Source organism: Podarcis bocagei (genome assembly GCF_964188305.1).
Source record: "Podarcis bocagei genome assembly, chromosome: 6".
In the NCBI taxonomy this organism is placed as follows: domain Eukaryota; kingdom Metazoa; phylum Chordata; class Lepidosauria; order Squamata; family Lacertidae; genus Podarcis; species Podarcis bocagei.
Genome location: NC_138130.1, coordinates 94,579,529 through 94,606,079, shown reverse-complemented (window position 1 = coordinate 94,606,079; position 26,551 = coordinate 94,579,529). Strand labels below are relative to the sequence as shown.

The window sequence follows — 26,551 nt, the reverse complement described above, 5'->3', positions numbered from 1 at the left end:
GGTTTGTGAACCCAAGGATTGTTGATGCTCATGCACAAAAGACTAAACCATGGCTTGGTCCTAGGTCTGAATACACCTGATGTAAAGAGTGCCCACAATGTTTTAGTATCATTGTGTGGAAATGCAACTCATTTTGAAATAAATAAAGCAGAAAAGCCACATTTGAAGGTGACTCGGAAACCACAACAAATCCAGAATGCGGCAGCTGGACTGGTGACTGGGAGTGGCTGCCAGGAACATATAACACAGGTCCTAAAGGATCTTCACTGGCTCCCAGTATGTTTCCTAGCATAATTCAAAGTGTTGGTGCTGACTTTTAAAGCCCCCAAAGGCCTCAGCCCAGTATACCTGAAGGAGCATCTCCACCCCCATCGTTCAGCCCGGACACTGAGGTCCTCCTCCAAGGGCCTCCCTAACTGCGAGAAGCAAAGTTAACAGGGAACCAGGCAGAGGGCCTTCTCGGTAGTGGCACCCTCCCTGTGGAACAGCCCTCCCTTCAGATGTCAAGGAGATCAAGACCTACACAACTTTTAGAAGACATCTGAAGGCAGCCCTGTACCGGGAGGTTTTTAATGCTTGATGTTTTTATTATGTTTTTAGATATGCTGTTGAAACCCAGCCAGATGGACTGACTCTGAATAATAAATTTATTATCATTATTACATGCTACATACATACGTAGAAGAAAGGAAAAAGTGGAGCATGCTGAAACCCTTGTGCTATAATGCTAATAAACTGATGCATTGTTTCCCTTTGAGCTGTATGAAGACCATAAAATGTTGCAGACGAGTATCCTCCCCACCCCGCTTGTGAGTAATTGCTGTTGGAGAACACTCATATCATTATGGGACGAAGAAAAAAAAAGATTTATGGTAGTGAACTGGAATCACACTCATTATTGCTACTCAATTCAAATCAGGGTAGAAGAATATTTTTGTTTTCAAAAGACTTTCTTTGTGTATCCTCAAATTCTGCCTTCTGTCGTTCTAATACGTTTTTGTTTGAAAGTCACATGCATATTTTTCACGGCTTTTTAGAAAATAGTTTAGAAATAGGTAACATGCTGTTTGAGGATTGGTTGAACTTAGGTGATGAGTCCTGCTTTGGCTGGTGAAATTATCTGTTGATTTTTTTTGAAGACAGTGTGACTACTAATGTTCTTCAGAACTTCCTTTATTTTAAAACTTAAATACATGATTATCTGCCACCTAAGGTATCCAAAACAATTTTTTAAAATAACTCACTTTAAGATCTGATTGCAAATCCACAGCCACAACTACATAAAACGTAAACATTTGCTACAAGATTTCAAGAAAAGAGTCAATGCAGAAATAATCCTAACAGCGGCAGAACAGCTTTCAAAGAAACCAGATTTTTATTACTAACAGTAAGGTGTTACCGAGTATGAGTATGGAGAAGGCTCTCACGTATATCATAGTTGGCACATGAAGGGGTGTTTCGCCATTAGGTTCCAGGAAACAGTGATCTGTGTAGCTTTGAGAGCGTGGTTCATTAAGTGTATATCTGCTCTATAATTATGTCTCAATATAATAACCATGTAGGAGTTTGTTTTGCACTGGAGGAGACTACTAAAGATGTTCCAAGTGATATGCAGGATATTTCAGTGAAATTGTAGTCCATTTTAATGAACAGTTTCATGAATGATAAAACAGCCTTAGAAATGATGTAAGCAAAGAAAAGGATAAAATGCTTTTTATCTGACTTTATTACCATTGATTAATTGCCTTCTAAATCAGTTTCTCAAGGCGATTTGCATGCAAGATAATTTAGAAAGGTTAAAAATACAAAAACAGCAAATACTTTAACAAGAAGATTTAAAAACTCTAACAATTGGACACTTAGGAGAAAGACCCATTTATCCAGCTGGGAAAGCCCATCGGAACAAAAATGTCTTCAGTCGTTTCCAGAAAGTGCAGATAAGCAGGCTCATCTTGTATCCCGGCAGGAATGCTTTTCCACAGAACAGGGGCAGCCACACTGAGTTGCTATGTAGCAGACTTTTGAGAATTTAGGAACTTCCAGGACTTACTTGGTGTCTTAACAATAAATCTGCCCCCCCCCCTTTCCTGAAAGTGGTAGGTAGGCTTTGTGTAGGCTCAAAGGGATTTGCTATTGGTATGTCAGCCTTCTCTGTTTGTTCTAGACTAGAGCTACATTTGGTGTAAGCAACTGGTGGGAAAAACAATCTCTGCTCTCTGTGACTTCAGTTTGTTTTGGTGACTTTGCAAGGAAGTTAGTCGAACTTTCAACAATACTGAGATTCTTGTTTTAAAATGAAATGCACATGTTTTAAAGCAATCACAGAACAAGCATGTTTTGTGTTAGCTTGAAAGTGTTCAGTACACTTTGCAAAAATGCATTTCTGCCCTTTGAAATGGATGCCCTCATTGCTTAGCCGTGTATATATTAGGCATCTCATATTTTGTGGAATAAGCAGTTTGAGCTATAGCAAAGACAATACTGCTATAAATTGATACCCTGAAAATAAGAAAGTTATATGAAACATAAGCAAAAGATACATGATAATTCAGATTTTTAAAGGCTTGTAATATAAGCTAATTTGATTAACAGTGCATTATATAATCAGGTTAAAGGAAATGGAGAGTACTCATATTGACTTCTTAAAAGCCGAAATCTAAGGTCGCCGTTGCTGCCACCTCAATAAATCTTTTTGAGGCAAGTTTTAAAATTAGGAGTTATGTGAACTCTTAACATTGCTGATGTCTTCACTTTTTAAAATCATGCACTAATAATATTAGATCCTGGCAGCTGGCATACTTGTGGATTGACATGGCTAATTGGCCATGGCATGTTAGCCCCAGGAAATCTCATCTGTCACTTCAGCCCAGAAATTCTGGCAGGAACCAGAGAAAGCATCTCTTCGTGGCCTTTTACAACTCTCCCAAGAAATGCTTTAGAAGCTTGATATGGGAATGCTGACGTGTTCATTTATATTTTTCTACAGTGTACAAACTTGAGCTGTGTTGCAGAAGGACTAGGAAAAAAAATCATGTAAGGGATTTGGCTGACATGTAAGATCAGCCCTCTCAAACAGTGACTTATGCGAGCAGTAAAGAACTTCATGTCTGCATTGTCCACACTACCAAATTGTTTGTTGACAATGGTGCTGCAGCAGCCTTGTCTGTTACAAATGGATCAGAGCAACTCTAATCTGCTTCTAGGACAGTGCTGAATCTAGGAGCACTTCTGTGCTCTGCTCCTGACCTTTCTGCAAAACTCCATCCAGAACCAGTCACCTACACCCTGATCAACCAAACGGTCCTGTGATCTTCGGATGAAGGGCAACATAGACATTTACTAAATAATAAAACAGCAATAAGTGACTTTTTATTATTCTATTTCTATGCTGCTTTTTATTCAAATAAATCCCAAAGCGGCTTACAAACAAAAGATAAAAATAACATAATGGAACATCACAAATACAGCATAAATCGTATAGAATACTTAACAAATCATCAGTAAAACAATCACAAATTAAACAATTGCCATCTATGTAACACTATTAACAAAGCAACTAACAAATAAGCTAAACATCACAGTTACACCAAAAATCATATTATAGGATTCACAAAGTACTACAGCATTCATATCTATAAAACAATATTAATAACATTAACAAAATAGCAATAAAACAAAGTCCTGTTGAAGTTGTACACGTGCTCTCCCCACCGTCATGACTCAAAGCTCCCATTCTAAAAAAACATTCTTAAAAAGAGCAAACTCAAAGGTCCCACTTCAGTATTTTGCTGTATACAGAATACTTACGTCTTTGACTGCTTGAAGCATGTGACTTTATTTGGTTTGTGCCATCCAGGCTACTGGAGAGAGTTTGTTTGTTTATTGATCAGGGGAGATAAATGTTGCCTTTGTAGTAGCGTATGGGAGGTTGGTAATTCAACAAAACAGATATACCGTATTTTTTGCTCCATAACACTCACTTTTTTTCTCCTAGAAAGTAAGGGGAAATGTCTGTGCGTGTTATGGAGCGAATCCCTACAGATGGCGGGGGATCTGCTGCAGTCGTGAGCAGAGGGTCCATGGTTCCCCTTCCTTCCCTCCTCCGTGGCTCGCTTTGAAACAGCAAAGCGGGAGAAGAGCCGCTGAGTGGGGAGGAGAGAGGGACAGAAAGCCTGCTTGCTTTAAAGGAGCAAAGCAGGAGAGGAGAGGAGCTGCTTACACGAGTGTAAGCAGCTCCTGTCCGGTTGGCTCCTTTAAAGCAAGCACTCTCTCTTTCCCTCTCTCCTCAGCTGGCTAAATAGCAGCAAAGTTTTTCAGTGAGCCGGGGAGGAGGGAGAGAAGCAGAGCCTGCTTTCTTTAAAGGAGCAAAGCGGGAGAGGTGAGGAGCCTTCTCCTCTTATACTCCTCTTCTGCATTATTAGCAGCATCCTTCTCCACACACCCCATGCGTGCTCCTTGTCCCTTGAGTGCTTTTCCTTCCCTCCCCACTTAAAACGTGGTTACAAAGCACGGATCCACATGGATTCTCAGGATTTTTGCACTGGGTCACCCCAAACTCACCATCAGATCACATAGCATGTCCATGGCTACAGCTTGCACCAAAAAAAGCACGCACCCACTGTTGCCTGGGGTCGCAGTGGTGCAAAAACGTGGTTACAAAGCATGGATCCACATGGATCCTCAGGATTTTTGCATTGGGCTACCCCAAACTCACCGTCAGATCACATGTCTGTGGCCACAGCATGAACCACAAAAATCATACATCCACTGTTTCATTTAGAATATTTTTTTTCTTGTTTTCCTCCTATAAAAACTATGTGCGTGTTATGGTCAGGTGTGTGTTATAGAGCGAAAAATACGGTATACAGTATGTACACATACGCACAGCTAATCCAAATAGGAGACTAGGACCTTAGCAGGTTGCATAGCTCAATGACAAATGATGACAGGATTGGCACATTTCTTCTGCTTCATGGCTGAGCTTGAGCCTGTCACCACAGCATAGCATAGAAAAAATATGCAGCTATAATTGCTCAGAATTAAACTCCAATGTGCTAACAATGAACATGCATATTGAGAAGATCTAATTTGAGTTGCATTTGCAGTTACATAATAATTGCATTCAGAGTCAAAATTCTAAATGGATACTGATAGGGCTGGGCTGGGCTGGGGCAAATAAACTGGAGCTTAATGCAGACAAGGCAGAAACTTCCAAATTGCAGCCTAGTCTTATTCTGGTATTCCATTTTTCTGTGATAAAAGTGTCATAGTGGCAGAAAGGATGTGCGGGGAGAGAGTCTTTGTACTGACCATCTCCAGCGCAAGGATCCTTCAGAAGGGAGTTGCTGCCAGGAGCGTTATGTACAGGTGTATTTTGATGCATTGAATAGAATGACTCAAAGCTCCCATCCTATTTACCTCCAGCACTTAAAGGAGAACCAGACGGATAAAAGGACCTGGGGTGAAAAATAGTACAGTGGTACCTTGGTTCTTGAATGGCTCAGTTGTCAAACAAATTGGCTCCCAAACGCTGCAAATCTGGAAGTGAGTGTTCTGGTTTTCAAACGTTTTTTGGAAGCTGAACGTCCGACGCAGCGCCCGATTGAGTGCAGGAAGCTCCTGCAGCCAATCGGAAGCTGCACTTTGGTTTTCGAACGGTTCCGGGAGTTGAATGGACGCCCAGAATAGCTTAAGTTCGAGAACCAAGGTAGCACTGTACTTACAACACTACAGGGTTTTTCACAGTTACCATATTCCCTGGACACAATCAGAGATTTGCAGGCTAAAGCAGTAATTCCCAGAATGTGTGTTGTGATGTTTTAGTAAGCTGCCAGAAATAAATGAATTAAAAATTCCTTCATTTTCGCCCACAGAAGAGGCTGCCTGCTATGTCTGCATGATCACTGCTCTGAGCTTATTTTGTTCTAATTAGCTTCTGTGCGGTGCAGTTGATTCTTCCATATCACTTTATTGGATCTGGTTGGAGCATCCAATTCTGATACAGAAACAAGCAAAATTGCCTGGCTGTTAAAGGAGACTTCACATTGCAGGGCTGCACAAGTTGCTGGTCTGCTTTCTTGCTTCTATCTACTCTCCTAAATTCATGCAAACATAGAAGTGGAACTTCAGATAGGTAATTCTCTGTTATAATATACATTTTGCTTTGTATTTTATTACTTTACCCGCAAGTCACTCTGAAAATAATTTAATTAAAGGGTGGCAAGTAACTTCTCAGAATGATGGAATAAATAAATTATTGCAATTCTTAGATGTGTGCACCTTTTGGGTTCAAGAGGGAAATTTTAACTTTAATTCAGGGGAAAGTTGTCAGAGGTTTGGGAAATGGGCAGCTAGGTGCTTGGTAGAAATGGCAGAGGGAACATTTTAAATGGAACTTGAGTGTGCTTGAACCAAGGCAGATAACAAACAGAGCCCTTGAGTTGGCATATGGGGGAGGTGGAATCTTGTCTCTGTGATATGCTCCTTATGTCTTGATTAATGGAAGAAAGTGGAGGAAGGTACACTCTAGGAAAGCTTGTAAATGTCAATCTTGATGGAAGGCAGGTCACCTTGCAGACAGGATTGGTGTCGCTAAAAGCCAAAGGAAAAGAAAATTCCCCAAGTTGATTAGTTAAGGGGCAAAACAAACCAACCAACCAAAAAACCGAAAAAAAAACCTGTTGAGAAAATTACTAATTTAAATAGAAAAAAAATGTCAAAATAGCTATACAGTCATACCTCGGGTTGAATGTGCTTCAGGTTGAGCGTGTTCAGGTTGTGCTCTGCGGCAACCCGGAAGTGACGGAGCGCGTTACTTCCGGGTTTCGCCACTCGCGCATGCGAAGACGCTAATGACGTCACGCGCTTGCGCGGAAGTGGCGAAACGTCTTGTGTTCCGTTCGGGATGCGAACAGGGCTCCAGAACGGATCTTGTTCGCATCCTGAGGTTCCACTGTACAGTGGTACCTCAGGTTACATACGCTTCAGGTTACAGACTCTGCTAACTCAGAAATAGTACCTCGGGTTAAGAACTTTGCTTCAGGATGAGAACAGAAATTGTACAATGGCGGCACAGCTGCAGCAGGAGGCCCCATGGTGCTTCAGGTTAAGTACAGTTTCAGGTTAAGAATGGACCTCTGGAACGAATTAAGTACGTAACCAGAAGTACCACTGTACCTGGAACTACCTGTCATATAGATGGATCTTTTCGTCTTGCCCAATCTGCTTCCTGTAGCTGTTCAAACTAACTTTGTTCCCTGGAAGGGCTAAATCTTAGACATGCAAAGTATGCTGGGCAGCTAGGTAAGTTAGGGAAGAGAATTACTTGAAAAGTTAAGAGGCCAGTTCAGAACTCCGTTTGCTTATGTTCAGAAGCTATCTGAGCTATTTCAAAGTTGCTGGCTGACTTGCATCTTTGCAGTGACCTTTGCATCACATGGATTTAAGTATTTGAGAAGGTATTTGACCACCCCGTCTCAAAATCACCTCACTGGAGAGGAGTAATGGTATTGCATGTAGGATGACTGCATAAGAGAGTCTACATTTCATAGGCTTCTTAAGAGTATTCAGTTTTTAATCCTTGATGTAAAGCGAGTCAACTTGTTGAGAAAATGTGTAATGCTTACATGTGCAGCAAAGGGATTCTCTTCCCCTTGCACCAAATATTCTTGGAAAACGTAATTGAGTGAGAGACCAAATGCATTAAACTTTCCCCATAAACTTAAAATAATAGAATAGTCAAGAAGTTTTCACTTTGAGGTTGCTTCACCTTTTAAACTTTGGAAAATATTTCCCCAGTTTTGGCTCCCGTCATGAAATGACTTAAATAAGATTGGTGAACAAGTTATTGCCATTCTGCATTACTAATGCTTGGATCCCTGTCATGGAGTCTTGTAAGTAAAAGTGTTCTGGTCAGAATTGCCAGATAAAATTATTGTCAGCTGTTGAAAACTGTTTGGCGTTCAGTGTGTTTTTGATGTCAGTGCCCCAGTGAAAGTTTTTAGTAAATTTTACTGGTGATGAACACGTGACCCCCCCCCCCTTTGCTAACTTCACTACAAGCGTTTCCAAATTTCTGCACTAAAACTGTTCAGAAGCTGCGGCTGCTTGCTTATAGAACAGCTTTTGGTACGGGGTGCAAAGTGCAGCTTGGCACCACAGTCTATACAGTTCTTTTGTCCTATTCAATACAGTGGTACCTTGGGTTACATATGCTTCAGGTTACATACGCTTCAGGTTACAGACTCCGCTAACCCAGAAATAGTAACTCGGGTTAAGAACTTTTCTTCAGGATGAGAACAGAAATTGTGCGGCGGCAGCGGCGGGAGGCCCCATTAGCTAAAGTGGTGCTTCAGGTTAAGAACAGTTTCAGGTTAAGAACGGACCTCCGGAACGAATTAAGTTCTTAACTCGAGATACCACTGTATTTCTGTTTCATCCTGATAACCTATTCGAACATGAAAGCTGGCTGCAGTTCTATCAAACTGGAAACCTAAAACAGGCATGTTATAACTAACAAAGCCTTACTCCGACCCATCAAATTTCAGGGCAAACATTGTACCAACTTGCTACCCAGTCTACAAAGAGGCCAGCTGTTCTGAGGAAGCACACAGGAAGGGAATGTTTCATGGCAGGCTAAGGATGGATTCCTAGAAGGAGGGAAGGAGCTGGATTCTAATATCGCCTTTATGGAATGGGAATGGGCATTGCCTCTGTGGCTCCTGTTCCACATATGCAAGGTGAATAGGGTCACTAAGGCACAGAGTAGTACAGTGGTCAAAGTGTTGATCTAGGATGGGGGAGATCCCATTTCAAATCCTTTCATAGCCATGAACTTGGTCAATGAGCATCTCTCTTAGCCTACTATATCCCATTTTACAGCTCCTTGGAAGAAACACTGGATACAAACACATTAAATAAATAAATACTATGCTTCTCATTACTTAAATATATAAGTACTTCATTTATTTATTTTAAAGTAGGGAATGTTAATAAAATAGTTGGGGACTATGCTACCTGAATGGCTACCTATGCCTGCCCAAGCTTTACGGTTAGCCTTGCAGGCCCTCCTTTCTGGCCTGTCATTAAGAGACAGGTAGATGGATACTAGAGACGGGGTCTCTATAGTGGTGGCCCCATACCTTTGGAACACAATTACCCAGGAAGCCCCACAGCTTCTAATTTTATTTATTTATTTTTTCTTGCATTAGCGTTGCCTTATTCCTGTTCTCTCTCTCTGCTGCTTAGTTGTGCCTTTGCAGCCTATTTTAAGGGGGTTGACTGATGTTTTTAAACCATGGGTGGGAAATCAGTTCTCCAGGTGTTGGACTCCAGTTCCTGTCAGCCCCAACCAGCATGGTCAAAGATTGGAGATGATGGAAATAGTAGTCCAACAATATCTGTAAAGCCATAGGCTTCCCACTCTGTTATAAATTACTGTGTTTATATTCTGTTATGATTTGTATGCCCCCCTTTGGGGGAGCACATTGCCCTAAAAAATGGGATACTTTAAAACAAAAATAAAATTATTAAATAAATAAAAGCAGGCTGGAAGTAGAACTTTTTAGGGAGTGGGGAGACTATCATATAACTACCATAGTCATTCTGGGACTGACTCCTTTCCAGTTGTCACAGTTTGAAAGATTAGCTTTCCTGTGGGAAAGAGAGGAAAGCCATCTGATAAAAGTGTGCCTAAAATATTTGGGACTGGCTTCTCCTCTTGCAGTATACGGTACATTAATTTATATAAGCATTTTTGTGTGTTTGTGCCTAGCTACCTCTCACTCTTGCACAGAGAGATTTGTGCTTTTGCATGTGTCTTTGTGTGTATGTATGAAAAGAATCCCATGAGATCCCATGGACTGCAAGAAGATCAAAAATATCCATTCTTAAGGAAATCAGCCTTGAGTGCTCACTGGAAGGACAGATCCTGAAGCTGAGGCTCCAATACTTTGGCCACCTCATGAGAAGAGAAGACCCTGGAAAAGACCCTAATGTTGGGAAAGATGGAGGGCACAAGGAGAAGGGGACGACAGAGGACGAGATGGTTGGACAGTGTTCTCGAAGCTACAAACATGAGTCTAACCAAACTGCGGGAGGCAGTGGAACACAGGAGGGCCTGGCGTACTCTGGTCCATGGGGTCATGAAGAGTCGGACACAACTAAATGACTAAACAACAACAACAACATGAAAAGAAAGCTAATGATGAAAAGAGAGCTGTGTATCTAAAACTATATACCGGTAGTTAGATGTTTTGTTTCTGCATTCCTAACTAAAACTGGGTTTATATGATGCCATCCTAAATTTTTGGGATGAGAGATTGTAAATCAAAATAAATACATAATGGAAGAGGGAATTTGTTCGTTTCTCTGTCACAGTGGTACTGCCTGCCTTTAATATAGCTCTTAATCTTCTAATTACTGTAAATCTTTGAGAGAGCCTAGTTACTTTTTCATCGAAGGGTTAACTAATTTTCTTTTGAAGGGATTCAATTAGGAGCTATTACAATGCTTTATTGCTTCAGGGCAGTGAAACTTAGGAGTCCAGTTGTTGTTCAGAAATGAGGCAGCACTCTTTTTAGCTGTCAGTGTTTCAATAACTTTAAAAACCGAGCTTATTCCTTCTGTTTTTGACGAGAGAGAGAGAGAGAGAGAGAGAGAGAGAGAGAGAGAGAGGCTTTTAACATGTGGCTTCAATTCGTGTTTTAATCAGAATGTGGAAGTAATTACTGTGACATCTGAAACTGAGGTAGCAATAAAAAAATTATCACAAACAAGACAGCAGACGCAAATTATTTTGTGTTTATTAATGGGTGGCCCTTTGGAAACTTTCCCCCTCAGCTAATTGGTTCCAGATATTTGAAAACTGAAATTGTTTTGACTGGTATTCCTGGCCATATTTAATTTGAGCTGCCTGAATGGGGATGAAGTTGTCAACCATTAATGCCTGTCTTTAAAGATTTTGGTAGTGGTAATCTTACTAGTTGGTTCACCAGGCAGCAATTTGACAACAAAACACTTGTACTTACTGATCTGCAGTAATTATTTATTTATCATATCCTATTATTTATCCTATTGATAAGGTTTTACAACTAATAAGTGCTGCAGGGTTGCAAAGATGCCAAGACTGATTAAATGCTTGCGAAGGGGCTAAATACAGTGGTACCTCAGGTTAAGAACTTAATTCATTCTGGAGGTCCGTTCTTAACCTGAGGTACCACTTTAGCTGATGGGGCCTCCCGCTGCTGCCGTGCTGCTGGCGCGCGATTTCTGTTCTCATCCTGAGATAAAGTTCTTAACCTGAGGTACTACCTCCGGGTTAGCGGAGTCTGTAACCTGAAGTGTTTGTAACCTGAGGTACCACTGTACTCAAGTAAGGCACACATCCTGTATGTAACCTTAAGTATTCACCCATAATAAAATAACTAAGTAACAATGAGAGGATAACTTAAACAGATTTTTTAAAAATTAAAATTTGGATTCCACCCAAATACCCAAAGGGTATTTAAACTTAATGTGATACAGTCATTTTTAATCAGAATGAGGTATCCTGGAGAAAGGGGTTAGTATCCAAAGACAGCTGTGTAGACCTTTGTATTTGCAGCATTATCAGTTGGGATAAAGAAATGATTGCACCTTCCTTTTTACTAAGTAAAAAAAATTGTCTAGTAGCACCTTAGAGACCAATTAAGTTTGTTCTGGGTATAAGCTTTCGTGTGTTCTGGGTATAAGCTTTAAGGTGCTACTGGACAATTTTTAATTTATTTTATTTATTTTGACTGCGTCAGATCAACATGGCTACCTATTTGAATTCCTTTTTACTAGTCTTCCTAATTTTCATTGTGATTGACTTTCTATTAGCTCTTTGTTCTTACACAGCCTTTTCATTGCAGCCTTGAATAAAGATTGAGAAATACTTCAATCCACGTATGAGTATTAAAATGTTCCTCATGCTGCCTTTTCTTCTAGATGGGTTTTACTCCCGAATTATATAAATGCATATTAATAGCAAAAGTAGAACAGCCTTTTTGCCAACTTAGATTGTGTTCCATTTGGGTTCCCACCTAGACAGAGAAGGCTGGCACATCCATGCTTTGGTAATCTCCAAGTTACTTGTTTGAAGACAGTTCTGAAACTGTACTTGGTTTACAAAATGACTGCTCACCTGCTAATTGAGACTGGTTATAAGCATCCTACACCAATTCATTTGGTTTCAGGTCTGTTTCTTAGCCCAATTCACAGTGGTCTTTAATTTTTAAAGCCCTTTATAGCTTGGGCCCATGGTACATAAAGATGATCCTGTTTCCAAAGATGTCTGCCTGTATTTAGATTATCAGCCCCTCTCTGAGTTCTCCCAATCTCAGATGTGTGGCTGGTAGTTACCAGAGAAAGGTGGTATCCCAGCTTTGCAACACACTCCTCTAAGAGACTTACCTATTATCCACTCTAATTACTTTTGCTAGGCAAACAGTTTTGTATTTTTTAGGCTTTTAAGCTTCAATTTATCTATTTAATGATAACAATTGTACTTTAATAGATTTGATATTTTCAACTTACGTTTATGTATTTCTCTCTCTTAAATATGTTGTTGTAAGTTGCCCTGCTAAATTATTGAGTAGTGGGGTATAACTCTTAATAAACAGCAACTATTTTTTTAAGTTGAAAAAAACAGGGTCAGTCCTCTTAAAGGAGGAGTCTTTATGTTCAGAATATGCTGTTTTTCCAAAATGGACATTTTTGTGTTTGAAAATGCTTCCTAAATATAGCTAGGATTCAAGTACTGGTGGAAATTTATTTTTGCTCCAGAATTATTGGTAGGTGGTAGGGACATACGGATTGTTGGAGCTGTGACTTAGAATACTATAAGACCGCATTTTGCCAGTAGAGCTTCAGCTATGTGTCTGGGTACCAAGTTGAATTTTAAGTGATTTATGGCCCAAATAAAAGTCTGTCGCTGAAGGAAGCTGGTGTAGGAAACCGTGTTAGAGAGAGATGGGGGTAGTACTGAAACACCTTAAACATTTTATAAAAACAGTGATGTGATTGTTTCCCAGTATTCATCTAGGCAGGCTAGAAGTTCATTTACAGTCTACTTAACAACAGCACTGTGCTAGTAAAACAACACTTACTGAGAAGTGTTGGATTGTTTCCAGCCCTGCTCTTTTTTAGCTAGTGACAAATTAATCTGCTCCCTTTTTTGCCCCTAATCACACAAAGAATTCTGTCCTGGTGCCCTGTTTATAAGGCTGTTAAAACTTGTAGTTTGGTATATCGGGATAATACTTTGCATTGTGGTCAATTAGCACAAATGAAGCGACAGGAGTGCCAGTTTATGAAATATACATTTTTTAATTGCTGCAAAGCACACTGAGGGATTCATTCATTCCTGAATTACTAGCTCCATGGGCGCCAGCCTCAGAGACTGCAGCCTCTAGAATCTAATAAGGATTTGTCTTTGCATTGCAGTGACACCACCATTTTGTAGGGAGTAGTATAGACTTTCTGCTTTAAAGCTTTTGGCCATGCCTTTAAGTTTATTTTTGGTTTGGCAATGAGTGCCTGGTGTGTGTGCAATAGGTTTAACCATGGTTGTCTTCAATATTGGATAATTCAGAGGCAAAAAAGCATGTTCTGGAGTCGGAATCTTTATTGAGATGCCCTGATTCTCAAAGTTGCTCTTCCTTGATACTGCATCTCTGGACAATTTGTGTGTGTGTTTGTGTTGAAGGTAATCAGAGCAGACTTGTGGTGTTTTATGAATAGCACAGCCCTTTCACTGAACATTACGTTCCTTGGGTTCTGCTGCCTTAAGCTGTGTTGTGATATCTTCCCCCTTCTCTTTCTCATAGTTGGAATGGGAGCAAGCTCTTATCAGCCATGCTCTCCCCGCTCTCTCTCTGAGCCCGTGACAAGTAATGCTAGGGAACTTTGAATAACAATATATTCATTTCAGCAGGCTGATTTTGGCAGGGCCACTCTTACTGTTGCCAGACCAAAACTCTTTATTTTCCACAAATCCTTCATATCATGGCTTTTTAAGTGAAAAGGGGAATTGAAAGGCTATTCCTCATTTTTGTTTCAGACTTGGCGAAACTTTATGATAAGGTTTCTCCTCCTCCCAGAGGGGAGGGGTTGTGAACGGGAGCAGCTTCCCGCAGTAGCAGGGAGGCGTATTCGGCTCCCTGCTCCTGATTGCTTCTGCTGTCGTGGCCAAGCCTTCCAGCCGACCAATAGGGCTGGCTGGTGGGCGGGGCTAGCCACAATTAAACAGCCGCGGCAGCACTCAGCTCCCAGTCTGTTCCTGCTTTCTTCGGATCTCCCTCCCTCCCTCCCTCTTAGGTCAGCTTCATTTGCGTATTGACCTTGCTATGGACCTTGGTTGCCCAAGGGGCCTTGGTAGGACTTTTTTTATCCATTTGGCAAATTGACACCAGCCTCTTGCTTTTTTCGCCTTGTTGTTGTTTAGTCGTTTAGTCGTGTCCGACTCTTCGTGACCCCATGGACCAGAGCACGCCAGGCACTACCTACCTCATAGCAATTTTGCCTACCTCATAACAATTCATCACAGCTTTCTGGTGTTGGCGGTTAGGCATTGGAATATGTGTTGGAGGATTGGGTATGGGCCATCATCTACCCCTCCTCTTTTGAGTATTCCATTAAAGGAATCCGGCGGTCGTGGTTCCTGTCCAATGCCCTGCTGGTGGCTAGGGCCATGGTACGACCCCCGGTGATGTCATGGGGGAGCTTCCAGTTGTATTTGCATCAAGAAGCTCTTCACATTGGTTGTTAACCCTGATATGACTCGTGGCTGAGCGGGGTGGAGTCTTGTATTGCTGTTTCATCCAGTGTCTAAGCCAATACTACTCACATGCTGTAAACCAATAAAAGTTGTGGCCTAATTTTGCCCATTAACCTAAAATAATGTGTCTTTGTGTCTTATTTTTAATCCTATGTGGGTGGCGGGTCTTCGAATCACAACCAGAAGCTAGCTGCATACTAAGGGTTTGGGTGACTAGGAGTCTCTGCTGGCACAATCTTGCAACTTGCATTTAATTTGTTTTGCACTTTCCTCAAAGGTTGTCCCAAAGCTTAGTCAAAAAGTTATAAGGGTGGATCAAGCTTTGCTTAAGCTACCCTTACAACCGTTCTTCTGTCCTATGAAAATTGCCTTCATCAGTGGCTTGTGATGTACTTTCAGTTGTATCAAAATGTCTACTAAATTTAAAACCTTTGCAGGATGTAGACAAATATGTCACCAATATGCTGATGACATTTCCAGGTTTGTCTTTCAGGTGACACTGAAATTGGTGTTTGGGAGCAATGTCAAACTGGATGAGAGTCAGTAAATTGAAGCTCAATCCTGACAACATACAGGTGCTTTTGGGCCGCCTTCCATATCAGTCTGCCGGTCCACTGAGGCTGTAATCTAAAAACTTTTTCTGGGTTCTCCTTCTGTGTGAAGTGTTGTGGCTGGCAACTACAGAGAGGGCCTTTTCTGTTGTGGCTCCTTGCTTTTGTATTGCCCTTCTTAAAGAAGCCTGTCTTGGGGCCTCATTACTATTATGTAGACATTAGACAAAAATATCTGTTTTCCCAGGCTTTAAAAAGCTGCTAAATTAAGTGGTTTTTAAAAAATAAAAAAATAGAGCAGTTTAATTTTACTGTTTATTTGAATGGATTGTTTCTGCTTTCAGTTGTTGTTTTAATTTACTTCTTTAGTTTGTATGCTTTATATTAGTTATTATTAGTTGGCAGCAAAATTTATGTTGAAGGTAGAGGATATAACTTATGTAAGAAAATAAAAAAGTCAGTCTTCAAAGCCCATTATTCCTTGCCTTCCTTTACGTAACCAATGCACTTTCTAGGAAAAATGCTCAATTTTTAAAATGGAAATATCACCTGTATAGTATATGCCTGAACTTTTAACTGTTCCTATCCAATTGATTATAGGTCTTTGGTTCACTTTGACTATACTCCAAAAGTAAATATTACACCAACTAGTTATGTATCATATTACGTGTATCCTCCGTAAGAAACGATTCCGTTCTAATTAGCCATCTGTCTAGACAGGAGGCAGGGGTAACGTCAAGAAATGTGAAATAAGTTAAGTCTTGTTCTGTTTCTGATTAGTTCAGAGGGATTGCATGACATATGTGTATTGGAACAAAAAAGCTTTGTCACCCAAATTAGATGCAATTGGTAATATTTATTGTTTACCAAGGGCTTGTGATAAATCACTGGCAGCCAGGACAGGATGCATTTTCCACTTTCCTAAAATATGTATAAATCATTGGACTCAATCAATATGCATGAAAAACAACTAGTATAGGGATGGTGACGTCTTCCTTTTATAAATATTGCACACATAAACCTGTTTTGGCCTTTGGGGGAATGTAAAAGGTAGCGTAATTTTACAAATTGAATCTGTTATGATTGTGAAATATATAAAACATAAATCTTTTGAACCTTATAGCAAGTCTGTTGTCCCACATCTGCCCACTTTACATTTTCTCAACAGGATCTGTACAATCTGTATTCCAAGTCGCCCTCATCTTGTTCGTAAACCTAATATTTCTCAGTGTAGCTTTGTAAGCAAGAAACGTATCTGTTGCATTATGTTAATGCAAGCAGCCCAGCATGTGCCCTGTCTTAACACTTTGCACAGCAAGATATTCGTCCCTCTAAGGCAGGTTGTGGCTCAGGAACTATTATTCATGAGTGTTAGCCCCTGGTGCTGACAAGTCACTTCAGAAACTTAGCTTGTTCCTCATGTTGAAATGACAAAGTTAGCCGTACATCTGAGGCCCTTTTTGACCTGTAACATCTTGGAGACGTTCTATAAACTTCCTCTGCTTGGGAATCCTGTTGTCTGGTATATTGATCACTAGTTTTAACTCTCGAGCTATGATGGAGCACCAGAATTTGTGAATGAGTATATGCTGTGCTCTACTGTACAGCTGGGGCGCGGGTGGCGCTGTGGTCTAAACCACTGAGCCTCTTGGGCTTGCTGATCAGAAGTTTGGCGGTTCAAATCCCCACAGTAGGGTGAGCTCCCATTGCTCTGTTGCAGCTCCTGCCAACCTAGCAGTTCAAAAGCACCCCAAAAAGTGCAAGTAGATAAATAGGTACCACTCTGGTGGGAAGGTAAACGGTGTTTCCATGCACTGCTCTGATTTCGCCAGAAGCGGCTTAGTCATGTGGCCACATGACCCGGAAAAATTGTCTGTGGACAAACGCTGCAACCCCAGAGTCGTTTGCGACTGGACTTAACGGTCAGGGGTCCTTTACCTTTACTTCAAAGTTACTGTATGCATAGGACATAGCTCCTTGGTTCACATTTTCCAGCTCTTGTATATTATTTATTCATTTTTACTCTGTCATTTTGTTTAAAAAAATACACAAGAATGCTTATATAAAATCAGTATCACTCTAGCTGGATCAGGAATTCCTCTATTCAGATTCCCCCCCATTTCCACTTTATTATTGTTACAACATACATTTTTCTGTAACAAAAAGTTACCTTGACTCTGTCGTCCTTCTTGATACCTTAGATAAATTGTCAAACCATAACCTCAAAACCCCAAATTCTGGCTGCAGCAACCATGTAGAAACCTGTTCTTCTTCTTCAGATCTAACTTTGTTTTCACATAGTTTAGTAAAAATAATGGAAGGTGAATTTGGTTAGAGTGTTGGACTACGACCTGGAAAGCAGGGTTGAAATCCCCATTTGGCTATGAAGCTCACTAGGTGATCTTGGGCCAGTCACCATCTCTTAGCCTAACCTGCCTCTCAGGGTTGTTGTAAGGATGAAAAAGATAGGATAACCATGTATACCACCTTGAGCTCCTTGGAAGAAAAAGGTAGTATATAAATGTGACAAATAATTTTTTTAAAGCTCTTTTTTTTTACACCTTGCATTTCCACCACATGGTGAGAAAAGCTATCCGTCTCTTCTTGATAGTTCCAACACAAAGATTGGTAATTGTTGTTAATCTTCTTTATCTTTGTTCATAACTTTGAAGCAATTTTCTTACATCCATGTTTAAGGAAAATTTGTGAGTTGGTTTCAGAAAGTTAAATCTGGGAAAAGGTTGGCTTTAAATTGCATAATTTTCTGGGTCGGCAGTTTTGGCTCCCATGGCTTATTTATGTATGGAATACGGTGCAATACAATGCAAAAAGATGCTCCTGATGTTTGCCTCCTGGTGCAGACCTGCATCTCACTTGTTTGGGCTGGCCTGATGGGCTGCTTATCTGTGGCAGTTTCTGTTGGATTCAGGCAAGTTACCAAGTGTCAAGGAGCATGGCTGACTTAACTCTCATCGAAATGCTTCAGCTGTTCTTTGGGGGTTGAATTCTAACAATAATCGCATATTATATCTCTGTGAAAGATGTGCTGTTAAAACCTTTTTTGATAGCTATGAATACTGGAACTAGAGGTTTTCATGAGTTTGCAAGTTCTTGGTTGAATCCATGCTGTGCATGATAGAAAACTGATATGAGCAAAATAATTGGCATGCTATCTTGCAAAATAATTGGCATGCTATTTAAATGTTATGAGGAAATATAATACTGCAGCCTGCTGTCACATTGTATCTGGTCTGTGATGAAGTAATATGCATTTCTAGGGGGGAAAGCACACATTTTAATTGAATTTAATTATTAACTCCTTGCATGAATCGGGCTGTGGCCCATGAAAACTTATGCTACAATAAACATGTTTGCCTTTAAGGTGCTACAAGATCATTTGTTTTAAATTCAACGATATTTTGTGTTGGGATGACTAGAGTTAAGAGTTATTTGTTGGGTGGTCTGGCCACTATCCAGGTATTGAAACAGAAGGAGGGGCACTTTAAATCTGGTACTACTCCTATGTGTGACCCATGTTTCCAGTCTCTTGGAATGTCGGGTGAGGGAGACTCCTACTCTTTGAGTAAACACTCTGGAAAAAGGATGTGACATGGAACTGGAGCAAAATATACAACTGTTTGCTACATATTATAGGGCTAAAATATATTGCTGTATTTCTTTGGGCATAAATTTAGGGCTTTTACGTCCTGTTGATTTCACTTGGAAATGTTACTCTTCCATCAGGCCTTTGGCTGATTAATATTCTACAGCCTTTTAAATGTGTCTGTTGGAAGGGGAGGTTATTGTTTTGCTGTTTAGTTTTATTTATTTGCATGTTTTTATCCTGCTTAGCATTGCAGTTGGTTGGCCACCATATCAGTGCTGTTCCCTAGAGTACAGCCATTCATCCCTCTTATAGACCAATCAGAAACAATTTTTGTGCTGTTAGACATTTAGTCTCTTAAACAACAATGTGCTATTCAGTTGTGAAAGATAGGCTTGGAGTCAAATGCGCTCGCATTGTTTGTCATTTTGAAGGAAATTGCCGCCTATAAAATGCATATTGTTTTGGAAAATGCTCCCATTTAGCAGCTTCAATGTGAGTATTATGAGGGCCAATTTATATTGTTCTACAGAATGCACACTTTCTCTGATATATATATATATAGAGAGAGAGAGAGTGTTAGCTTGTTAGCTAGTTAGTTACAAGTGTGTCTGTATACCCAATGTACTCCAAATATTCCCATATGAAGCATGTTTGCTTTGTAGTTCACTCTTCCCATTTAATATCTTGCATAATACTATCATGGAGTGGAGCTAGTTATTAATAAAGTTAATTCATAGGTGCTTCACTTCACTTTGCTAGGGATGGGCTAATCAGTCTGTTTCTGCCCAGAGTCACTTTTTTGTGTTCACTCATAAATCTTTTCCATTTCCATTTTTGCAATTTTTTATTTTTTTAACAAAGAAATAGTCCTGGTTCCTGCTGGATGACAGACTTTTACTCGGATCTCATTTTCTACTGTAGACTTTATTGCTCAGGTCAATATGGTCCTGAAAGACCTACATTGGCTCCCAGTACGTTTCCGAGCACATTTCAAAGTGTTGGTGTTGACCTTTAAGGCCCTAAGTGGCCTTGGCCCAGTATACCTGAAGGAGCGTCTCCACCCCCATTGTTCAGCCTGGACACTGAGGTCCACCTCACTGTGAGAAGTTACAGGGAACCAGGCAGAGGGCCTTCTTGGTAGTGGTGTTTGCCCTTTGGAACAACCTCCCATCAGATGTCAAGGGGATGAAGAATTACTCAACTTTTAGAAGACAACTGAAGGCAGCCCTGTATTGGGAGGTTTCTAACGCTTGATGTTTTATATTTAGATATGCTGTAAGCCGCCCAGAGTGGTTGGAGAAATCCAGCCAGATCGGTGGGGTATAACAACAACAGCAACAATAATAATAATTACTATTATATGGTAGAAAGGCAAAGCAAGGATCATCAGCACAACAGGTACAGGGCATGGCCATAATAATAATAATAATAATAATAATAATAATAATAATTTATTATTATTTATACCCCAAGCATTTGGCTGGGCTTCCCCAGCCACTCTGGGCGGCTTTCAACAAAATATTAAAATGCAGTAGTGCATCAAACATTAAAAGCTTCCCTAAACAGGGCTGCCTTCAGATGGCTTCAAGCTAAGACATTGATCCAACAGTTGACATGCTCCTTGGGCTCTTGTTATAAAGGAGAGGGGTGGGCACGGCTTTTCAGTGTGCAAAGCAGGATTCAGTTTGGGTTTGCATCAGCAAACAGGAACTTCACCTTGGTGTCTGGGCCTGCGCTGTCTGTTTGTGCCAGCTCTGGTGTCTCCATGTCCTACCTAGGTGATAGAAGAGATGACAGTGCCAACTAAGAATCAGAAAAAGCACTGGATGCCTTCAGTGGGGGTGTGGAGGCTCATCATCAGAGGCTGGTGAGGACAGAGGCTCCGGTGGCGTGGGAGGGGTACCAAAATGGGAGTCGGGCAGGCAGGACGAGCCCCAGCAAGGTGACAACCCACTGGATTCCTCTCTGGGATCAAACTCCCCACCCCCTCGCAGCTCGGATGACTCCTGGGGTTCTAATGTGGCTTTACCAGGGCTGCCATTGGGCAGCACCTTAAACTCCCCCCACCCCTTGTCCTGAAAAGACCAGCCCCTCAAGGACACTTGGGACTCATGACAGAAACCAGTACAAAAATTGCATTTAGCTATGGATTTTAAGCACATTTCCTTCTGAATTTGTAACTTTCTTGTATTTCTTTGGGAGGTGTGGGATCAGATAGTTCATAGTGGAATTTGCAAAGATCAAATTCCTTTAGGATTCTTAATCAGAATCCGCTTCTGGCTGTGGAGTCATCTTGGCTATACAGTATATAACAATCTTAAAGTGTTTGTGTGCCCCATTATGTGCCAAGTGTAGTTTCATTTATCATATCCTTCATACACTATTTGGGTATGTTCCCAGTCAGTCCCCCATTGAGTTGGCCATTGATTAGATACCACAATGCCTTTTCAGTGCTTGGGAAGGGGTGGGCTGGCGTTTCCCAAAGTTTCCGTGAGCTTCCATGTGGAAGCTATTTCACAATTCTAAATTTGGAGAAACTTTATAAATTGTATTTGTCCACATCTGTTGTTACTGGTGGTTGTTCCTCTTATTCAGTAAGCTTAGCAAAACCCAAATAGATACATAACACTAAAAACAAAGAACTGATAAGAATCAGCATCAATACTAAAATACATATAGACCACTGAAAACACTAAGATCTGATAAATAACTATAACTAAACTTTATTTAATCAGCAACCTGATTACAATGCTGTTTAACAGAACCCAATAGAAAACAAGCAAGTTTTCAGGACCCCTTTAAAGGTCTGCAGTGGCACAGCATTTCATTGCCTAAATGTATTTCTGTACATTTGCCCTTACTTATCTGAAGGGCGGATGGATTATCCCAGAGCTTTCCAAGCTTTTCATGGTTGGTGACACACTTTTTAGACATGCATCATTTTGTGACATGGCAGTTCAGTTTTACTAGCAAACTGTAGGATAAACTAACCGCTTTCCAGCCCCTTGAAGAGCATGGGGAGCGTTCTTGCAACACACCTACACACTGCAGCTGACACACAGTTTGGAAAGCTCTGGATTATCCAGTGTTAATCTAATACTTGTGGGTGCAGGTTACCTAGGAGTCTGTTGATACAGCAGGCCATTTGAGTTTTGCATAGAAAGGACTTTTAATAGAATTCATCTTATTTTATTGATCTTTACAAAGTGGATTTGCTGTTGTATTTGATAATCGAGCAGTCACTTTAATTGGCGTAGGAATGCTACTATGTACATGAAACGGTATATGACAGGCAGTACTTGAAATGTGAAGAACTATTCTTTCCTTTTTCAACAGGAGGGTAATCCGCCAACTGGGATTGCATCCCCTCCTGGCTTGCAAATCCATAGTCATCCAGGAGGAGGGGTTCACACTTGCCCAGACTGGCACCAGATTAGTGGCAGAACATAAATTTATTGGGAGCTCCTGCTAAAGCGGCTCTTCATTAGCTGTTGGTGTGTGTCTTAATATGGAGCTAACGTTTTCTCCTTCCTAATGACCTTGGTCAGGAGGCTGGGAAGGGATTTATTTAAGTTCTAATTGTGAACCCCTTTGGCTTCTTGCTCTTTTTTCCTGGCCGAGATAACAGCTTGAGATGCCATGCCTTTATTTACCGTATTTACTTGAGTCTAATGCGCCGTCGAATCTAATGCGCACCTCAGTTTTCAGAACCTTGAAACCAAACAAAGTATTTGCTGGCAAATGTAAATGTGCCATCGAATCTAATGTGCACCTTAATTTTTGTAATGTAATTTGGCCAAAAAAAGGTGAGCATTAGATTCCAGTAAATAGGATATTTGCAGTATTTTTAACTTGCTATTCAACCAAAAAGGTTTGAAGAGCCGCTTGCATAAAACCACTTAAAGCAAGGCCATCCCTGCCTGTTGGTTTACAGTCTAAAATATGTGACATAAAAGAAAAAAAGGGATGGGGAGAGAGAAGGGGGGGGGGAGCAAACTCAGGCACCAGTTTTCAAATACAGTGGTACCTCTGGTTGCGAATGGGATCCATTCCGGAGGCCCGTTCACAACATGAAAAGAGCGCAACCTGAAGCGCCGTATCTGCGTGGCACGATTTGGTGGTTATGCGCGAAGCGCGATTTAGCGCTTGTGCGCATCCGCGAGCGGCAAAACCCGGAAGTACCACTTTCTGGTACTTCCGGGTGACCGCGGGACATAACCTGAAAGAATGTAACATGAAGCAAACGTAACATGAGTTATGACTGTAATACTTAAAACAACCAGTTGTTATGTAAACATTTCAGGGACTGGAGGAACCCAATGTAGCTGGTTTTTCAGCAGACTTGACGGTATGGGCCCTGCTTCCCATCTCTCCCTCCCCTGTTGTAATGGTTGCTGCCAGATTAGAGTTGAAGGAGAGTCTTTGTGAAGAAGAGGCTCACCATTGTGAAGTGTGCAGTTTACATGCAAGACAGCAGTTCTTGCATGCAACTCTGATTTGTCTCCCGCCCCGTTTGGATCGTTTGACATTGAAACCTGGATGCAACCTATAATTTGGTACCCCAAGGGTTAAGAAGAAGTTAAGAAGTATAAGGCTTAAGAAGTATAAAATGAATAAATCAGTCAGATTATATTCTAAAACATATTGAAAAACTAGGATGCAATAAAACCAAAGCAGGAGAAGTGGGGAGAATGTTTGCTGAGTGAGGGATAGGGAAAATGATGGAGTTGTAAGTGGTCAGAGGATGAAGGCAGGTTGAGCTTTGAGCACATTTTTAGGCAACACTAAAAATGCAAGTGGGAGACTTTGGGGTCAATGGCAGAGTATTAAAGCTCTGCTTTTGCACTGTGTGTAATGAGCAAAGTAGAGTGGTATTTTGTGGGGAGACAACCCAGGAAGAAGAAAAGAGCATAATCAGGGAAATAAAGCAAGCTGAAAATGGAAAGGCAGGGTGGGGGCAGGGATAGAAGCTTTAGAGGGAAGAGAGAAGGCAGATTTAATACATGCCCTTGTTCTGCGGGTAGATGTGTTGTAGTTTGAGGTACCTCTTTAGCAACAGAAAGAGAAAGATAATGGAAGGAGAAGGAGGGTGGGGTGGGGGGGGAAGTACATAAGAAAGGCCCTGTGCAGGGAGCTGATAGCTCTTTTATACCTTTGTTGGTAAGGAGAAAAGACAAAGCCTCTTAAATACTGTCTTGCTGGCAATGATCAGGTGTTAAAAGTATTGAAATGGTGCCAGCCAGGAAGTATTTGTTCTCAATGTCTGAGAAAGGTCTTTTAAAAAATCATCCTTATTCTGCTTTCCCAGGGGAAAAGGGATCAACATGTCTTTTTGGCTCTTGTGGCAAAAGCCTGGAGCTATTGAAACAAACTTGGTTAGAAGGAGGATAGGAGAAGCCAGAGGAGTGACATTTTAGGTGATCATATCTTGGCATAACACTTCAAGGAGTCTGATGCTTTAGTTTCCTTTACAGGGCTATGGCAGAGATTTACAGTGAAGGAGAAAGCAATCAGTGCATTTAAGATGAGAGGCGGCGTAACTCAGCTTTGCTTGAACATGCACTGCCTCAGTTACAGCAATGGAGGCTCTTCTCTTGCTTCTTTAGGTCAAAACCAGAGCTTCCCTTCTCAGGTGCAGGCTACCATGGCAAAAGCTGGATTTTTGGAGTGCTTACTAACAGCTTGCGCTCACCTACTATGGTAGTTTTTTCAGAGTTCAGGGCACATGAGCACTTTGGACTGGGCCCAGAAGTGAACTGGCAAATAATGCTGCTATTTTAAAACACGGGTTATATGGCAAATACATTCACTTTCACTTGTGATCTAGATGCCCAGCCAGTTATCTGACTGCTACATATTTTTATCAGTGGAAGTTTCTGAGTCATCTTTAAGAGCATCCCTATGTAGAGCGCATTGCAAAAATACAATCTGGAGGTTATCGGAACATGGAAGTATGGTGGTCAAGTCAATATTCTGATGTAGAATATTAAAACTGTTGGATTCTTTCATGGGAGCAGAGCTTAAGTGCATTGCAGCTCTAATTCTGTGCAGCAGTAGTTCACTGTTAAAATCTGAAAGACACTTTGAGCAGAACATGTTGAGGTTGTGTATGAAATTTCCAAAGCATTTAAATTTCCGTGTTAATTCAGGTAATTCAACCCAAATTCCACCCCAAATTCAAAATTTTCAATTTCCCTCTTTATGTTATGAGGTTTTTAACATTTTTTAAAATTAAAATAATTTTTCATAAAGTGAATTTTATAAGGGTAGACTTTATTAACTCACTTAACGTTTTTGCTACAGCCACAGGGGTTTTATGTTAACACAACATCTTCTTATGCTTCCCAGTCTTGCTCTTTGTATTGGCTAATTACATAACCCCTTAAATAGTCAGCTGCTGCTGCGGCTCCTGTTCTTGAAGCTTTTGTCCATGTTAGGCCTTTCCCTCCAGTTTAAGTAGGAAGTCTAGTTCTAATCTTCTTAGCTGCACTCAACCTATGTGAGGGGTGATCCTATCAAGGAATCTGTGGCCCTAGATTCACAAATGATGTGAACACCTCTCTTTTTCTTTTAGGAGCTTTGACAATTTATTTTAGCTGTGTGAGTACAAGCATATTAAAAGAGATCTCTTGCCAGTGGGAGAAGAAGGAAAGTCACACACACCACTGGTTTTCAATGGAAACAAAGGGAGCTTAGCAGTCTTGACAGAATGTTCTGTTTGGGTGAAACATCCTTAAAATGTTGGTGGAAAGAATGGATGAAAGGAATCAATTCTGAAGAACACAAAAGGTTGCATGAGGTTCTCACCCCTTTAATCTTCAAGAGGGAGAAACAGAAGTAGGTATTGGAGCTGGTATGGACTTATGTGGGTGTAAATGAGCTAATAAATAAAAGTTTGCGAGTAGGCGGGGGCATTCATTGGAAACAAAAAGTTAAAAGTATGAGGAAATAAAATGCTTTTAAACCAGTGGAAAGTGCAAGGGACAGTTAAAAGCATTATGCATTCATGCTCACCTCACTATGCGATTTTAGGAAAGCAATTCACCATGTATGTTGTGCGTTTAAAAAGCTATCTGTGTCATGTTCCTCTCCTTACAATGAATGAAAGGGCATTCCTCTTGTAATGGGATGAGTCTTTCTAACCCAACCATTTAGTTCATTCAGTCAGAAACACTGATAAAAACGGCAAGCAATTTGTTCAACTATTTTTCTCTTTCTTTGTTTTATCTTTTTAATCACTGCATGATGCTACTGGTGGTCAGAAAAGAGGATTATTCAGTGCCTGCATTATTTTGTGGGTGACCATTGTTGAAAAGGCTTATGTTTTCTTTATAATTAGCTTTCTCTAAAAGCTGTTGAGCTGAGCGACACAGAAGACAGATCTCTTCATTTCATGAGATATATCTGTTATTACTTTTCTGTAATAAAGTAACATTTTTAAATGCTGTTTATTGGGTGTGGATGTGTACGTTCATGTTTGTTTTTCCCCATCAGCATACAAAGTGTCAACTTCTTTGTGTAAAAATTTCCTTCATTTAACACTTTCACCTGGAAAGAATACAATGTACAGAAATTATTTAATAACTGCAGTCCTCT

At 40.7% G+C, this 26,551-nt stretch overlaps 1 protein-coding gene across 1 annotated transcript in view; it reads left to right on the top strand.

Annotated features, from left to right (window-relative positions):
- TMEM135 (transmembrane protein 135) overlaps nucleotides 1-26,551 on the top strand; it is a 163,296-nt gene that overhangs the window by 33,207 nt on the left and 103,538 nt on the right. The window lies entirely within an intron of this gene.